The 17,440-nt window shown below is 33.9% G+C and overlaps 1 protein-coding gene across 1 annotated transcript in view; it reads left to right on the top strand.

Annotated features, from left to right (window-relative positions):
• The first annotated feature begins 8,917 nt into the window (after window positions 1-8,917).
• LOC125677184 (probable cytochrome P450 49a1) overlaps window positions 8,918-17,440 on the top strand; it is a 73,749-nt gene continuing 65,226 nt past the window's right edge. Inside the window, exon 1 of the mRNA XM_048915164.2 lies at window positions 8,918-9,051. The gene's annotated coding sequence lies outside the window, so the exon portion shown is untranslated. The remainder of the gene's footprint in view (window positions 9,052-17,440) is intronic.

Here is a 17,440-nt window from a genome sequence, read left to right as displayed (position 1 = left end):
AGATGGACAGCCGTACTCAGACTTGGCCAGAATGATTTTCAGGTGATGGACTATGCAAATGCTACCTCCCATCTTCTTCATCTAGAGTGAGGTATCCCTGTGCTATAACGTTAAAGTGAACAAGTGGTTTTAAAAAAGATAAAATAATTACCTTTCTGATAGTGCTTATAATATATAGACATTTTATTGAAAGTAGACATTCACGGCAAACTAACAATTCAACTTCATGATAAACGGGATGATTTCAGCTTCTCCATCGTCAACTTCCCATATCTATGTAGCGATATTCCATTATCACCTGCATGGAAGGTGAAGATAACGAACAATCTCATAACTCCTATAAGCAATACAAAATAGATAGTTCGGCAAACACGAACCCCTGTGCACACCAGAGGTGGGATCAGGTGCCTAGGAGGAGTAAGCATCCCTTGTCGACCGGTCACACCCGCCGTGAGCCCTATATTCTGATCCGGTAAATGGGGGTAATCCTTAGTAATGACCACTAATGCACCTGGTTTAATCAAAACATGCAATATCTATAATATTTGAAATTTCATTTATTGACAAACTAATTCCCCCATTTCGTAAATATATCACTAATAATATGTTAGGAGATCAATATTTACTTCTTCATAGGCGCACCATCAGAGTGCGAACTTCAAAACCATTATCGTGTTTCATTATTAGAAATATTCTTATTTGTCATGTCTTTTTTATATTATTTTTTATTTATATGCAAACAAACTATCAAAAATATTTACTTCTTAATTTATTTGATAGCAAAAACGCATCGATAGATTATAATGAACTAACCAGCATCGATAGATTATAATGCACTAACCAGTTATTCAATACTTTATTGTTTCAAACTCCTTCTGCCGTGGTTGTACATAGCACTGTTTTGAGGCGAAAGATTTTGGTCTAGGTCATCCTTCGCCTCAGAAAGGTATGGTTGTGTCTCTAGTTCGACATTAGAACATTCAATTACTTCTGAATCTGATGAAATAACGCTTAAATCACTGCATAAACTTCTGTTGGTCTCTATTCTTCCATACTATATTCCATGTGTGATCCCGTTGTGACGTCACAGCTGAATAGCCTCGTTTTCGGTCGTTTCTATTTTTGCTTGATTGCATTTTGAAAGCAGGTAAAAATAGTCACTTTATCTGATGGATAATACTATTATTTCTGCACCGATATTTTACGAACTCAGTAAAGAAAATTTCTTTTGAAACACAATTAAATAGGATTTCATTGCATAGGCCCTTTAACATTGAAGTCTATGGAAAGAGCAGATTTTATTAAAATATTTTTAAAAGAAATTATATTTTCATACAAATCTCATGGTATTTGCTGGTTAGAAATCTATCAGGAAAGCATTAATTCTAATAATGCTATTCCCTATATATTCGTGAATGTAGCAACCCTTTTTATCATTTGTTTTAAATCTATCTACCTGTGTCTTCATTGGCAGCAAAAGAGGACAGGAAAGAGTTATGAATCTAATAAATCACTAGGTATGATTTTAAATGATAGCTTTATACATATGCATTTCCTGCTGACACGTCTTACAGTCACCTTTTTGAATTTATGTCTACACAAACCTGAAACTTGACAATTTATTTTTGTGTCATCTGACAGGTCTTACGGTTACGTAACGTCTATGTCTGATAGATTTCATGCACGTCCGAAACTTTGAGGAGGGGGTTGGGACTGACACTGCTTGACATTCAGATCTAAAATTAATTATCTCCATGGCTAGGAAGAGGAACGGTTTAACGTCTTCTTCCTATACTGTGCTGGGTTCACAGGGGATTTTTCGCACGTTTGGTGACATTTATGCCAGACTCTCATTTCTTGAAGTACCTAATATATACAATCTACTGCAGGATAAGCTAAGGTACTCGTAAACATTTACCTTCATCAAACTTCTTTTCTTAAATCACTTGAACCAGACCGTGTGGATTTTTCACAGACAATGAACCATGGACAGGGTAGTGAATGGTCTAGTTTTCCATTTTATGTTCCTTAGTTAACATGATCTTGCCAAGTATCCTTTGTTTGGTACTTGATAAAGGTAGTGAAAACAGGACAATGATGGGAATTGAAAAAAAAAGTCATTTATTTTGAAAATGATGAAGTTAGATAACAGAATAAATTAGTGGGGGTCGGAATGACTGGGGGAAAATCCACAACATATAAAAACATATATTTCACATGATTATGCAATATGTCTCCTATAACACATAATGAGATATTGAAACAGAGCTGTCTGCAAGCAAATAAGGTAGGTTTTACAAATAAATCAGGCCTTCTGTGTTGCAGGGATAAATTTGGTTGCGGGGTTGAATCTATTTTTGCGATGTGGTTTTAACCTTTGTACCAAGATAGATATTTTATCTGTAATTTATGAGAAGTCTTCATATTTTTGTACAAGTAAGAATGACACCGAACAGAACTACATGGCGATTTTAATTCTATACCTTTAAGCTTCTACGTGTAGGTCTAAAGGTACTTTCGAAATGAGATTCAACTGAAAAAGAAAACAAAAACCAATTTGTTTTTGTCTCCATTTCGATATTTGACCTACATTGGTTGAATGCCAAGAAACCGTTGCTATGAATTTTGATGCAGTTATTTCAATTTAATAGGATAACCTACATAAAAAAGTCGTCACATTTAGTCGAGTGAAACACATTTGCATTAGCCAAAGACAAAAATATTTATAAACCGACCTTGTTCTTTTGATCTTCAACAGCCTGGATTCCTTGTCATAGACAAGAAGATCAGAACAAGTCCATGAAAAATAACTGAGAGCCAGGTGAAGTTTAATATAGAGAATATTATCTGTATAGAGTGATCTTATGTCTGTTATCCAACGAGTCGAAATGATATCTATCTATCTATCTACATGTATCTATCTATCTATCTATCTATTTATCTACATGTATCTATCTATCTATCTATCTATCTACATGTATCTATCTATCTATCTATCTATCTATCTACATGTATCTATCTATCTATCTATCTACATGTATCTATCTATCTATCTATCTATCTATCTATCTATCTATCTATCTATCTATCTATCTATCTACATGTATCTATCTATCCATCTATTTATCTATCTATCTATCTACATGTATCTATCTATCTATCTATCTACATGTATCTATCTATCTATCTATCCATCTATTTATCTATCTATCTATCTATCTACATGTATCTATCTATCTATCTATCTATCTACATGTATCTATCTATCTATCTACATGTATCTATCTATCTATCTATCTACATGTATCTATCTATCTATCTATCTACATGTATCTATCTATCTATCTATCTATCTATCTATCTATCTACATGTATCTATCTATCTATCTATCTATCTATCTATCTATCTATCTATCTATCTATCTATCTATCTATCTACATGTATCTATCTATCTATCTATCTATCTACATGTATCTATCTATCTATCTACATGTATCTATCTATCTATCTACATGTATCTATCTATCTATCTATCTATCTATCTATCTATCTATCTACATGTATCTATCTATCTATCTATCTATCTATCTATCTATCTATCTACATGTATCTATCTATCTATCTATCTATCTATCTATCTATCTATCTATCTACATGTATCTATCTATCTATCTACATGTATCTATCTACATGTATCTATCTATCTATCTATCTATCTATCTATCTACATGTATCTATCTATCTATCTATCTATCTACATGTATCTATCTATCTATCTATCTATCTATCTACATGTATCTATCTATCTATCTACATGTATCTATCTATCTATGTATCTACATGTATCTATCTATCTATCTATCTATCTATCTATCTATCTATCTATCTATCTACATGTATCTATCTATCTATCTACATGTATCTATCTATCTATCTATCTATCTACATGTATCTATCTATCTATTTATCCTTTCTTTCTTTCTTATATACACGGCATTTAAACCAGTTTAATAACACGCTATCATAGATCTCATGTTAAACTAATTCAGGTGTTTCCTATATTTACGTAACATATTTACCTTGATACATTATTCATTTTAGCTCACCTAAACTGAAAGCTCAATGAGCTTTTCTGACCACCTTTCTGTCCGTCCGTCTGTCTGTTAAATTTTTCACATTTTCATCTTCTCCAGAACCACTGGGCCAATTTCAATCAAACGTAGTACAAATCATCCTTAAGTGAAGGGAATTTAAATTTGTTCAAGTACATGTCCCTTCAAAGGGGAAATGATGACTCATGAAGTTATCTTCTCAGGAAACACTGGGCCAGAAAAGTTTAAATTTACATGAAAACGTCCTGACATAGTGCAAATTCAAGATTGTTAATATCATGTCCTCGGGGTAAGAATGTGGCCAAAATTTGGGAATCAAAGTTTTACAAGCGAATATTTAGGGGAAATCTTCAAGAATTTTCTCAAGAACCACTGAGCTAGAAAAGTTTACATTTACATGAAACCATCCACACACCCATAGAATGATTTCAAGCTCGTTAAATCGTCACAATAAGGGATGGAATTTTACGTAGACTTATCATACTGTTGAATAATACGCAAAGGTCTTCAGTTAATACACTTTTCCTATGAATTATAAACGTTTCCGTTTGAATTTTATCAGGTCCAGATCCAAGGACTTTCTTTGATTTTAAAAATATTATAGTATTATGCACTTCCTTTTCCTGTAACGAATATAATGAACAGTGATCAATCTCATAAATCCTATTAAGAATACAAAATTAAGAGAAGGGCAAACACAGACCCCTGAACATATTGGAGTAAGCATTCTCTGTTGACCGGTGACACCCACTGTGAGCCTTATATATGAAATTCACCTGAAAGGTCAACAGAATTTTGTGCCTTAATACGATTGTATTCTAGAAGAGTGTTATCATACATATTTTTAAAGAGTGCAAACAAACGAAGAACTTTTGATAGTTACCAACTCATTTCATCATTGTTAACTGTAATTTTTTTGAAAAGATCATCCACATTTGGATTATGAACAGAACATCCAAAGAGAAATACCATAATTCTCAAAAGCAGGATTGTCAAAAAGTTTAAGTTCTTAATGATAATAAATAAAATAAATATAGCGTCTTATGTAAAACAAATTACTCTAGGGCTCTTTACAGGGGAAGCGGTGAGGGAAAAAAACCTACAACAAATAAATGACTGTATGACATAAAATCTTACATCTATAAAATTATCAAAATAAAACATTATTAAGATTGATAGTTAGAGTTGTTTTTTTGGTAGAACACAATGCTAAGTATCTAAAAAGTACTCTAAAATGATAAGTCAGAAGCTAAAACACTATTGGCATAAATGTTCTAAGGAAAAAAGTAATAAATACACATAAAAACAGAATCACAGATTACACATTAAAAGCAAGACGAAATAGGTGGGTCTTTAAATTTCTTTTAAAACAGTCGAGTTTCTGTACATTTCTAAGTCCACATGACAGACCGTTTCGGAGTGTCGCTGCCGCCATGTCAAACCTCCTCTCTCCATAAGTCTCTGTCTTGGTGACAGGGACTGTAACCAGACAGGCTGATTCCGATCTTAGCGATCTCGCCGGTATGTATGGTATTATCAGTTCTGACAAATATCTAGGAGCCAGGTTGTGAAGACACTTGTAAACATACAACAAAATGTTTCTGTCTTCAAGAAACAATTTTACATCATGCTGAGAATTGATGTCTTGTTTTCTAGACTGTTAAAGACATTTGATTGTATGAAAAAAGGATTGTTATGCAAAGTTAACAGAATAGGTATGAAGGGGAAATTATGGACAATAATTGATGACTGTCACATTGATACTGAGAATGTTGGAATTGTGAATATTACCCAAATCACACTGGAATTCGATCCAACAAAGAACGCACCAATCTTACTGATTCGATACGCAAGACCTTGTTCTGCGTTTGGTCAGTTTTTAAATTGAAGTAGGCTACTGACAAACAAGGTGATGGTGCAGGGGTTCCAGCAGTCTCGTTTCACAAATTCTATGGTGGTTATAATACTCAGTCTAGCTCGTCAATACAACCTATCATTGGGTTAAATGCTGTCTGACGTGTTTCATGCCGATTGTTAGGCCGTTCTTGGCCATGATTTCAAGCATATCAGAAATTCTGTTTGGTACGCCAAGTACACCATAAGGTTGTCAATGACGCTCAGGAAGAAATCGTTATTGGCGCCAAGGTTCTTTGGCAGATTCAGTTTTTGTGATGGAATATCTACAAAACTTAGTGCTGATTGTGTATATCTAATTACAAAACTGTATCTGTACTGACAACATGATTTTCTAAAGTCTTGGTAATCCCTGTCCATCATGTGGTTGTATGCAAGGTGAAGATAACGAACAGTGATCAATCTCATAACTCCTACAAGCAATGCAAAATAGATAGTTGGGCAAACACGGACCCCTGGACACACCAGAGGTGGGATCAGGTGCCTAGGAGGAGTAAGCATCCTCTGTTGAATCGTGTAAAATCTCAGTCTAGATGTGTTCGATTAGTTCATTCACAATCTTACGTGAAGAGAAATGGCAGGTTTTACAATTTTTCCCAGATTTTTTGCTTGGGAAGGTTTTACATTCCAATCAACAGATTAAATATTGCTTTCAGGAATATTTAGTATGTCTTTACTGAATCGCCGCGTGTTTTCCACGTAAAGAGTCTAAAAAGACATTGTGAGAGAAATCGCCCAGTTTTTCTAAGAATTATAGTGGGTTTTTTTAATTTCCGGTATGATAGGTCTTAGACCTCATAAACTCTCACACATTTCTGATTGCGTTTATGTATTTAATCCTTGAATATATTTGACGAAGAAATGTTGAATCGCTGCAACCTCTACAGATCCTGGGATTCGAGTTCATACCAAACTTCACTCCCGTGAGGATCGGGGTTAGAATAGGTCCTCAGTACCCCCTGCTTGTCGTAAGAGGCGATTAAATAGGGCGCTTTTTCGGATGACACCGCAAAATCCGAGGTCCCGTGTAACAGCAGGTGTAGCACGATAAAGATCCCTTCCTGCCTAAAGGTAGGTGTGGCACGCTTTTATATAGAACCCTCACTGCTCAATGACCGTAAGCGCCAAGCATAGGCCTAAATTTTGTAGCCCTTCACCGGCAATGGTGATCTCGATGTGAGGGAAAAAATCTCGATATGGATGTTAAACATATACACATCCAATAAAACTAAACCTTACCACCCCAATAAAGTAGAAAGCATACCTAGAGTAACTGGGTCGGTATTATTTCATAGAAAAGCAAGACCGTCTGCCTTTACTGCATGCCCTCTTTGTCCTGGAGAGAAATGTAAGAGTTTTGAATGATCGCATGGTGGTTATATTCATTGTTACAGGAATGATTCCGTCGCCATGGACTTTGAGATCACAAAATACTCTCAGCTTTGAAAGAGAATCTCCATCTACATGAACAATTGCATACTACATCCAACCTATTCTGTGTGAACTTGTCGATGAGCTAGCAGTGACATCTGCCAGAGTTATATACTATATCCAATCTATTCTGTGTGAACTTGTCGATGAGCAAGCAGTCACATCTGCTAGAGTTATATACTACATCCAACCTATTCTGTGTGAACTTGTCGATGAGCTAGCAGTCACATCTGCTAGAGTTATATACTATGAAGTTCACAGGTTTGTTTTGTTATGATCAAGTCATTTATAAAACCTCAGATAATATTGATGAAAGGCGATGAAAACGAACAAGGATCAATACTCCCATATAACTCACAATTCTTCGCCTTTCTTATAAGCAATACAAAATAGAGAGTTGGATAAACACGGACCCCTGGATATACCAGAAGTGGGACAAGGTGCCTATGAGTAAGCATCCCCTGTTGACCGGTCACACCCGCCGTGACCCCTATATCTTGATCAGGTAAACGGAGTTATCCGTAGTCAAAATCAGTGTGCCAAGAACGGCTTAAAAATCGGCATGAAACACGCCAGACAGCACATGACCCAATGACAGGCCGTATTGGCAAACTAGATGTATTTCAAGATTATAAATATCTTTAACCTGTTGATTTGTAGGCCTTGGTTTCGAGTCGAGCAGGGTGTTTTAAACGTTTTACAGATTACTTTCTACTAAAACTGCAGTTCTGAATAAGTAAAAAACACTTGAAAGGTTTCAGTTTTAAGATATTAATGTACACATCCTTCACTTTTCATCCACATCTAATTACCGTGGTGTCGTATTCATACGCGCTTGTATGAACAGAAATGTACGTGCACTGAACTCTCTCTAATCTGAAATAATTTATATTACATGTAGTAGCAGGATATGTGTGAAATAGAAATTTATTCATGAAGAGGATTAGGTATGAAATATTGTTACACTTCAGCAGAAAAATATATTGATAAAATTGATTCCAAACTGACATTTGCAGTCATGAGTTATGATTTATCTAAAGTGTAGTATATTTTATGCATTCCACTCTCTTCGCCAATAGAAACTATGACTTTGATAATAAGTATTTTTTTTTCATAGAAAACAGGCTTCATATCGTTATTGATTAGTAGCTATAGCAGAGTTCTAGATTAACGTTTTTCCATGGACAGACAGACGATCAGTAAATAAACTATAAGTAAACCACTTGCAGAAAATTTATTTTCCAGGACTGAAAAGTTGTAATCACATTATGTATCGGGAAGTACAGCGACCACCTCACAATGTCATTCTCACTTGTCATAATTGTTTTATTCTCGGAAAAGCCAGACAACATCTGACAACTACGATTAATGTTAAAGTATGAATGGCATACTCTAAATAAAAGGAGAACAGGAAACTAGTTAAGTCGTCAAACAGTAGTAACTATTTATGTGAAACATAAGCTGTCTAACTTGAGGAGATATTTCTTTTTTATTTTTCAACGCGTACGTTCTCCATTTCTACTCTCTTTTGTGTATTAGAGTAGAGACATAGTGTAGTACGTTAAAGAAAAGGACTTTATTGGCATCTTAAGGGTAAGTGTCTAAATCAAAAACTTTTTAACCCCCCCACCCCCCAATATATTGATGGTTTAAAAAATTATCTCATGATGAATTAAACGTGTTTTATTTGATAGAAGCACTAGGAAAAGGAAAAAAAATGACACAAAGTGTATTAGTTTACTACGATCGAATTAGGAAGAAACATACAAGTTATTTGATGCCAGTAGCGGAGGAAAGGTGCACATTTCATATGGAAAGAAAAGCAGATAGTAGATTCACATATAAAAGTTCCCAAGTCTTTTTATAGACGCATTGGTATGGAAATTAAAGGTCCTTGGTAAAGTATTTTTAATATGAATAATAAGTGAACTGCAGAAGAGGAGAGAAACTGATAATGTAATGAATAAATATATATCTATCATAGCGAATATATACATAATAATTCACAACAATTTCAAGAGAAAATGTTATTTTATTTGTTCTCGTTGCTGAAAGTCTAAATCGCTTACAAATTGAAATGTTTGAAATTTACATTTGCATGGACATGGACAGCTACATGTAGCAAGCGTAAATTCAACGTAAACGTGTCAATTTCAATCACACCGCAGTGGACCCCGTACGCCCAATCAAGAAAAGTTTTAATGTATTTTTCGATCAAAAAGAAACAGTTAACCCGATGATACATTCTTCTGAACGACACCCATAAATCATACTGTTCACCTGACTGTATAGAATTCATTCACAAAATGATGTTTTATTTCCCAGTGTTGTGACTATATCTGACTCTGCACATCAAAGTCACCCCCCCCCCTTTTCAGTAGTAGCGTATATGAGATTTATATGAAAAAATCTATTATAGTTATCAAAAATTGATTAGAATTTACTCCAAGAATCTTTACATAATGAAATATTAGTGTGTATACGCGTTAAATACAAACTGCGATAAGATTTTGAAATAGAATAATAAAAAATTGTATATAAGTTGTAAATAAAAATTCAATTAGAAATGATGATACTTATGATAATAAGAATGATAATAATAATGACCAGAGGCCCACGGGCCATATCGGTCTCCTGAGTATTACTTACAAGAATCATTAGCCCCAAAGCCTACGGAATATATATATTCTACCACAGTTAATTGCAAAGATCAAAGGAATGCCGCGGTCATTATTCTACGATATACCTTCATACGTAATACCCGAGTATGAGAAAATGGACTCGCATCTTGCTTGCAATTCGTGTTTTACTAATACAACAATAAAGTCGATAATTTATAATTCAATTTTTTAATCATAAAATTAATCAATTTATGTTGCAAACAAATTTATTATAATTATTGTTACTTTTATTGTACATAAAATACACTGTAATACTAAAACTATTCCCATGGGAATGCAGGTTAGAGTAGGTCCTCAGCACCCCCATGCTTGTCATAAGAGGCGATTAAATGAGGCGGTCCTTCTGACGAGACCGCAAAAACTGAGGTCTCGTGTCACAGTAGGTTTGGAACGATAAAGATATCTCCCTGCTCAAAGACTGTAAGCTCCGAGCATAGGTCTAAGATTTGCAACCCTTCTCCGGTTCCACCGTGGCCAAACGTCATTTGTGTCCAAATGGCATTTGGTCACGGTGGGTACTGATGACGTCTCCATATGTAATAGGTGAAACAATTTCAAGCGGGACGTTAAACAATATACAATCAATCAATACATTCAACTGAGGTTAACATAGTCACTACAAGAAGGTGAAATTACGGGTTTTTTTTTTCTTCTTCTGAAACGGGGGCTAATCCAAGCAGAGCCTTGAAAGTACATATATACAAAATGGATTTTATAATTCGTTCGATATGTCACAGGTAACCAGTGAAGAGATTTGAGAATTGGTGTAATATACTCACGTTTCCGTGAACGTGTCACTAGCCTGGCAGCAGTGTTTTGAATTTATAAATGTCTGTAGAACATTTGTCATTCAATATAAATCAATTGTCTGCATTTGGCTTTTATATTTAAAACAAAATTCCTCGACCTCATGGGTTATCCCGCAACACGTACACGAAAACGCGATCTTTATTTCTTAAATAATTTTCCCGTTAATCTGTATAAGCTAAATTTTAGTATTCAACAGCAGTATAAATAAGATTTTGTTCCTTAAATACAAATGTCCCCGAAAGTGCGAATACTGATGAAATACTTCACAGAATATATGTTATATTAACACTTACCATTTTGGACCCACCCTGTGGTTGCGAAATTCACAATTTCGGTACATCCTTTTCAGTCTTTCCTTAATACGCATTTAGTTTTTATATAGTATCAGGAAAATTAAAGAAGTCGTTCAAATGATATATACATTTCATCACTATGACCCTTTTGAGTCCACATGGTACCAAAACCCCTACCCCTGGGATCATGAAATCTACATTTAGGTTCAATTTAGTATCAATAGCAATGAAGAAGATGTTATTTAATTGTTTCACAAATAAACACTATAAATATGTCAAGTTTAGCCCTACCGAGGAGTCAAAATCTCTACCCCGGGGATACTGAAATTCACAATTTTGGTAAAAGTATTCTTGTTCTGCATGATTATGCGTGAAGATGTGATATTCTGTAACTACCATAGAATCTATGCATTTTAGTCATATTTCTGTGTTAAAGTCATTTCAATGTCATATTCAGACCAATGAACCTTGAAATTCCATTAGGGCAAACATAAATTTATAATTACTCTTTTTTCCCTACAAAAATTGAAAAGTTTTCGCAATTTTAACAATGAAAAGGATTAACGTACAAAAGACATATTGCATTGAAATTTATTTTTTCAAATAATTTTTAGACGTTTCCTCACATAATTCAAATATTTTTTTGCAATCAGTCAAATTAAAAGTTTTTGTAAAAATATAGATAAATAAAGAATAAATAAGAATAAAATGTTTCAGCGCACAAATGACAAGAATTTGACAAAGATATAAAATTTTCATCAAAAACATGAAAATGAAAGTTTTCGGGATTATACGAAAGGGTTTGGTAAACAAATAAAAGGTGTTTAAAAGAAAGCCTCTCGATACTACAGGTTTTGTTGATTTTTACAGACTCCTACCGTTTTCAACACCCTTTCAAAGATAGCCCACTTTTTCTCACCTAAGAAAAATAAAATTTATATTAAAAAACGCAATTTTTTGAATGATAGGGATACCCCTAGGTGAAATAATGTATTTCACATCCAATCTCCAATTTCGTGTCATGCTACGGGTCTTTTTACGCCTACAGCGGCATTGTAATTACATCCTTTTGTTGTCAAATTCAATAGGACCCAGTTTTAGGGAGGGCGGGGGGGTGAACAGAATTAATTTTTACTACAAACAGAACAGTAGGTATAGGATTTCGGGAATAATTTTACTTCACCGTCAAAATGATGTGTTTTAATGAAAATTATTTTACATAGAGAGAAATGAAAGTGGATAAAAAGTCCTCAGAAATGTTCGATGCTTTGTCAGATAAAAGATGAGACCTTGAAAATACATTGGCTCCACTTCTATATTGCATTGCCTATGCAAGGACATCTTTGAATTTCCACATCGCTATAATCTAGGTATCCTGTCGCTTGGTCTAAATCTGTGACACTTAACAGAACTGGTACCGGTGGTGTCTAAATATATGAGTGAATTTTTTACGAAGGATCGTAAAAATTAACCAAAAAAAAAAACCAAAAAAACAAAAAAAACACAACAAAACAACAAACAAACAAAAAACCCCATAAACAAACAAGGAATACGCAATAGCACATTCTTCTTCTTAATTCTATAGGGTGATGGAGAGGACGTTTATAAGCTTACAGCATACCGCCTAAATCCTTTCTACACTGAGTAAAATATTTTATAAATTAAAAAAAATGAACTTAATTCATAACTTGATAAAATGTAAGAATGTAACGGTATATTTTATACATTAAATCTGTATTACACGACTGTCAAATTTATTTGCTATGAATAACAAATATTTAACTCATATTCACCTTTAAAAAAGTGGGCATCAGAAGAACTAGATATTGAATCATCATAGAAAAAAAAATTAATTTCAATTCTAATGCATCGAACTAAATATTTTGTAACTGATTAAATGCGTCACAACAAATCATTGTAAGTCCTTAATACGGAATTTGCTGGAGGGCTGTTTTATGATTTATCATAATTCATTGCAAGGTCACCCTTCTGGACTCTTTACAAAATGTATGCCAGTCAACAAATCAAGCAGAATAATGATATGTGGATGCCCCAGGCCAAAGGGTATCCAAGCAATTCCTGATTAAAACTTGTCGGATGACAGATACATTTTATAACCAATCGTTATAAAGCCTTGTTGCTTAATTGTAAATTTGAAAAAAGGTCTAGATGTGATGTCGCTAATACACGCAATTTAGATTAAGTCCTCATCCAGAGAGTGACCTAAGTGAAAACAGTTTTGCAAAATGTGGTTGGTTATATTCGCGTCCGCATGTATATGAAAGTACCAAATCCCCACTATTAACATCTCAATATTAACAGATCGCGGTCACGGTAGCTCAGTGGTAGAGCGCTCGCTTCGTAACCGGGAGGTCATGAGTTCAAACCTAGCTCGGCCATGGCAGCCATAGACGTAGAATCATTGCATTGTTCCTATAACAGTGTGACACTTTGATTGGTCGAGCACGCAATTATTTGGGCCAGTCTTCTCGTAGATTTCAATGAAATGAGTTTTACTTTTGTTCTCGGTGCCCAATCACATGGAAAGGATGACAAAGCGAGCTCACCCGAACTCTTATCAAACCAATCAGTGAAATATGCACGCTCGATCAATCGAAGTTGCACGCTGGGATTGGGACAACAGTAAGTAGTGGTTGCTCTTCTCCAAACGCTTTGCGTTTAAAAGTGAGAATAGCGGCCGGGTCTTTCAGGTATGATCATAAAAAAGGAGGTCCCGTGTCGCGATAGACGTTGGAAAATTTAAGTTTATGGTTGGCAACGGTTAACCGGTTAACCTACGACTCGGTCAGAAAGATAACCGGTTAACCTACGACTCGGTCAGAAAGATAACCGGTTATCCTACGACTCGGTCAGAAAGATAACCGGTTAACCTACGACTCGGTCAGAAAGATAACCGGTTAACCTACGACTCGGTCAAAAAGATAACCGGTTAACCTACGACTCGGTCAGAAATATTACCGATTAACCATAACATTCTGCAAAATATCTACATTTTGATATTCTGGAGAAATAAATAGCTGAAATGTACATTACAAGACAAGTATATATATTTGCGAGGTACGCCACTTGAAGAAATGTAAGACCGTTCATCAAAAGCAGGCTGCGTTATAATGATAATTATCAGGGTCTATAAGGACCTCTTCTAATTGTGTCTCTCTTCAGTTCATATAACTTAAAACTCGGTTTATTTTCCACTTACTTCCTTTTCTACACGGAAGTTTTTTAAGGATTCATGATTAGTTTCCTTGTTTTAATTGAGAACTTTTTTTGAGCAATAAGAGGGATAAAAATAAAGCAGGAGGGACCTAACAGTCAATACTAACCCGGATCCTGACGGGGGATAAAATTCATGCGAAGGATAAATTACAAGCGAGCTGAGAGTCGCGAAATACATATAGGTTTATACATAGATGAAACTACGGCAGTATGTGTAAAAGGAATAAAATATATCGACAGTACCTTAAATTCTATTTCTGGGATCCAATTACGTCATTTAATACATATATACAGTTTTTATTATATACTTTCAATTTCATCTCTTCTTTTTTCTTTAAAAGTTTGCGGGCATATATCACACGATATATGCCCGGAAACATTCCGGCCCGCAAACATTACGTCACAATCAAATTTCTACGCCGTTAATTTTCAAATTTTTCGTGTTTTTCATCTTTTACTCAGTTAAACCGATAAAGTTATTGTTAAAAATAAAATTATTGTTAGTTTCTAAATGAAATTGAAAGTATATAATAAAAAGGTTATAGACTTTGTATGGGAAATATGACGACCTCGTTTTTTGTCGCGAACGGACCTCGCAAGCTCGGTCCGTCTACGCGCCAAAAAACTCGGTCGTCATATTTTCCCAAACAAAGTCTATAACCTATAAGTATTTCTAACGCTATATTGTCCTATTGGTGCCCATAATTTGGACAATCCCATTTGTACATTCAATTACAAAATCGTTGATTGTTTATTGACCAAAGGAGCCTTTTGGCTTATAGCTACACTGTGTTACAATACAGGCAAATGACAGAGGATTCCGAAATATTACAATATGTAAATATATATTATCAGAGAAATAAGTTTAGAAACAAAAACGAAAAATGAACCATCAATAATGACAGTTAACAGATAGTGCTTCTCTTTGTTTTGTAGCTTTCACTAAATACTGACAAAGCTTATCAATAGTTTTATAGCTTTCACTAAATACTGACAATGCTTATCAATAGTTTTATAGCTTTCACTAAATACTGACAAAGCTTATCAATAGTTTTATAGCTTTCACTAATTACTGACAAAGCTTATCAATAGTTTTATAGCTTTCACTAAATACTGACAAAGCTTGTGAATAGTTTTATAGCTTTCACTAAATACTGACAAAGCTTATCAATAGTTTTATAGCTTTCACTAAATACTGACAAAGCTTATCAATAGTTTTATAGCTTTCACTAAATACTGACAAAGCTTATCAATAGTTTTATAGCTTTCACTAAATACTGACAAAGCTTATCAATAGTTTTATAGCTTTCACTAAATACTGACAAAGCTTGTGAATAGTTTTATAGCTTTCACTAAATACTGACAAAGCTTATCAATAGTTTTATAGCTTTCACTAAATACTGACAAAGCTTATCAATAGTTTTATAGCTTTCACTAAATACTGACAAAGCTCATCAATAGTTTTATAGCTTTCACTAAATACTGACAAAGCTCATCAATAGTTTTATAGCTTTCACTAAATACTGACAAAGCTTATCAATAGTTTTATAGCTTTCACTAAATACTGACAAAGCTTATCAATAGTTTTATAGCTTTCACTAAATACTGACAAAGCTTATCAATAGTTTTATAGCTTTCACTAAATACTGACAATGCTTATCAATAGTTTTATAGCTTCACTAAATACTGACAAAGCTTGTGAATAGTTTTATAGCTTTCACTAAATACTGACAAAGCTTATCAATAGTTTTATAGCTTTCACTAAATACTGACAAAGCTTATCAATAGTTTTATAGCTTTCACTAAATACTGACAAAGCTTATCAATAGTTTTATAGCTTTCACTAAATACTGACAAAGCTTATCAATAGTTTTATAGCTTTCACTAAATACTGACAAAGCTTATCAATAGTTTTATAGCTTTCACTAAATACTGACAAAGCTTATCAATAGTTTTATAGCTTTCACTAAATACTGACAAAGCTTGTGAATAGTTTTATAGCTTTCACTAAATACTGACAAAGCTTATCAATAGTTTTATAGCTTTCACTAAATACTGACAAAGCTTATCAATAGTTTTATAGCTTTCACTAAATACTGACAAAGCTTATCAATAGTTTTATAGCTTTCACTAAATACTGACAAAGCTTATCAATAGTTTTATAGCTTTCACTAAATACTGACAAAGCTTATCAATAGTTTTATAGCTTTCACTAAATACTGACAAAGCTTATCAATAGTTTTATAGCTTTCACTAAATACTGACAAAGCTTGTGAATAGTTTTATAGCTTTCACTAAATACTGACAAAGCTTATCAATAGTTTTATAGCTTTCACTAAATACTGACAAAGCTTATCAATAGTTTTATAGCTTTCACTAAATACTGACAAAGTTTGTGAATAGTTTTAAAGTTATATACACTAAAAAGTTATACAAGTCTGAAATAGGAAGGTTTTTTTTATACTACCAAGGTTTGATGCACTGTAAACGTATTATATTTGGTGTGTACAATATTTGACGGAAATCGTTTTTTCAACAAGTTAGCGTAGATTTGATTTAGCGCATTCCTGAATTACTTTAAACATCTAGATTTACGGATGGCATTTAGCGATGTACTTGATTTAGCGGAAGCTGCGTTCCGCCAAAGGCGCTAAATAGAATACACAGCCAAATGTAATACATTTACAGTATTTTCCAAGTGAATAAAAAAATGTTGGGCATATCAAAACGAAATGAAACTCGTCCTCTATTTCTTGCAAGTTACAAAATGAGCATTTGCGTTCCATTCGAGGTAATTTTTTGTACCTTCCATTTTCAACATTCAAAGAATGTGTAGAAATTCGATATTTGCATAGTAATGCCTTTAGCTTGTGTGATAATCGCTTCACAAGATACCTCTGTAATGTAAGTACATTTCGATGAACTTTCGAAATCACTGTAACAACCTTGTATAAATGCATC

Source organism: Ostrea edulis, chromosome 3 (genome assembly GCF_947568905.1).
Source record: "Ostrea edulis chromosome 3, xbOstEdul1.1, whole genome shotgun sequence".
NCBI classification, from domain to species: domain Eukaryota; kingdom Metazoa; phylum Mollusca; class Bivalvia; order Ostreida; family Ostreidae; genus Ostrea; species Ostrea edulis.
Note: the sequence above shows the minus strand (reverse complement) of the source record. Positions and strands in the feature narration are given on the sequence as shown.